Below are 2,142 nucleotides of genomic sequence, written 5' to 3'. Positions count from 1 at the left end.
CGACCTGAGTATTGGCTAGGAACCCGAACGACTCCGCCACTTGGCCTCCGGGACTAGAGCGCTCCACGGGCGCCGCCAAATGGCCGGCCGAGGCGCGCGGTGCACCCCGGGAGGCGCGCGGTGCAGCAGGCGGGTCAGTCCTCCCTACTGTGGAGAAGGCCGGACGCGAGGCAACGAGGCCAGAGGTAGCGAGGGAGGGCTGCTCAGTCAGAGGACCTCCCCGCCGCTGCCGCCACTGTGAGGCAAGAAGGGGCGAGCGGGGTCGGTCGGTTCTGCACCCCTTGCTTTCCACGCACGGCCCACAGGCGACGAGGAGAGGCGAGAAGTCAGCCGGCAGAGCGAGAAGAGCGGTCCCATTCAGGAACCTCTGTCCCTCATCTGGCGAGGCTTAGGCCCAGCGCGGAAGAACACTAGCCAAATGTTAGCCTATACATAGAAGAAAAAGGCGGGATGGACTTTAAATAACCTGCGTTAAGAGTTGATCTGACAGGAATCAGGTCTGGCCTGAAAAGTGTTCCAACATAGTGCCCTGATTACGCAAGGTATGTGAATCTACAAGTGGTCAGCCCAGCCCAAGGCTCCTCTGAGAACAGATGGACATTGAAGCAGACCCCTGGAGTCCTCAATGTTTAGCAAAGGATCCAAGTAAGTCTGTGATGGCTTGTAGTCTAGGAAAGCAAAGAGTAAGAATCTCCCCCCAGACCCCAAAATTTAGATGACAAAAGTGGCCTAGCTTATAAAATATCCAAGCCTTGGAGTGGACGTTAATCTGAGCATAGAAGCTAGGTATGAAGCTTTTGACAGACTCAGAATCCAGTTACGCTCTAGAACCAGTGCTTTACACTAATTGGTTAAGGGAGCTCAAGAATACATACTGATAAACCCATGTTCTTCAAAGCAATGAGAAGCAAGGAGGAAATCTATTCAAAATTGTCAGGATATCACACATTTTCCAGGTCACAGAAGATACACTCAACACTGACCAATCCTGAAATATACAGAATGGGACCACTTTCAAGAGGTTCTCCACTTTGCACACACACACACACACACACGTATATGCAAACAAAAATGCAACACACTGCCAGTTGGATCCAACTCTTAGGGCCCTCTCCTGGGGTTTTCTGGGTGGTATCACTACGGAAGTAGATTGCCCAACCTTCAGCCATCTGGTTAGGAGTCAAATGTCTTAGGCACTATGCTACCAGAGCTGTTCTCAGTAAAATGAAATTTATATGTGTCCTACAGGACAGAGATAGTGAGCCAAGACTTCTAATCATAGGATAGTGTTTCTGAACTTTTTAAATTATTGCCCCCTACATCAAGAAGGCTTTTTAGATTACTTTTCTTTTTCCTAATTGCTCCTTTAGAGAACTCTGGTGATATAGTGATTAAAGCAGTAGGCTGCAACCTGAAAGATCAGTGGTTTGAACTCACCAGCTACTCTTCAGGAGATACATGAGACAGTTGGCTTCTATAAAGATTTAGAGCCTTAGAAACCCAAAGGAGCAGTTCTATTCTGTCCTATAGGGTCACTCATGAGTCAGAATCAATGTGATGGCAGAGGGTTTGGTTTGGGTAATTGCACCTCCAAAAAATTTTAATAGCAAGGTATACTGTATATCTGTTTACAGACTGTGGCCCTTTTAAGGGAGCTCTGGTGGCATAGTGCCTAAAGTATTTGACTGCTAACCAGAAGTACGATAGGCCAATCTACTTCCATGGAGATACTCCCTCGGAAACCCAAGGAGGGGTCACTATGAGTCGAATCCACTCAATGGCAGTGAGTTTGGTTTGGTTTTGGGGGCCCTTTTAAGAAATACAAACCATACAGAGCTGTGGTCTGTCAACAATCCTGATGGCACAAACAGCTTAGATATTGCCAAGAGGTGTCCTAAGAATTAACCTAAAAATCTGCCCTGCTAGCCAGTGGCTACATGAAGCACTGCACTTGGTGGCTGGTGAATAAAAGGGGAAGCAGCTAAGAGGCAGGCAGGCTGAGCTGCGGACTTTTGCCTGTCTGGAAGGTGCAGCTATTTTGAATACAAGCTGTTCAACCATTTTGGATGTTTAAAGGGACAGTGTTCTCCTAGATTCCAAGTACTTAAGAATAAGCTCCACCTGCCAGGAACCACAAGGACA

This window comes from Orycteropus afer, unplaced genomic scaffold, assembly GCF_000298275.1.
Source record: "Orycteropus afer afer isolate SDZICR_OR568_19922 unplaced genomic scaffold, OryAfe1.0 scaffold00622, whole genome shotgun sequence".
NCBI classification, from domain to species: Eukaryota; Metazoa; Chordata; class Mammalia; order Tubulidentata; family Orycteropodidae; genus Orycteropus; species Orycteropus afer.
This window is presented reverse-complemented; position numbering follows the sequence as displayed.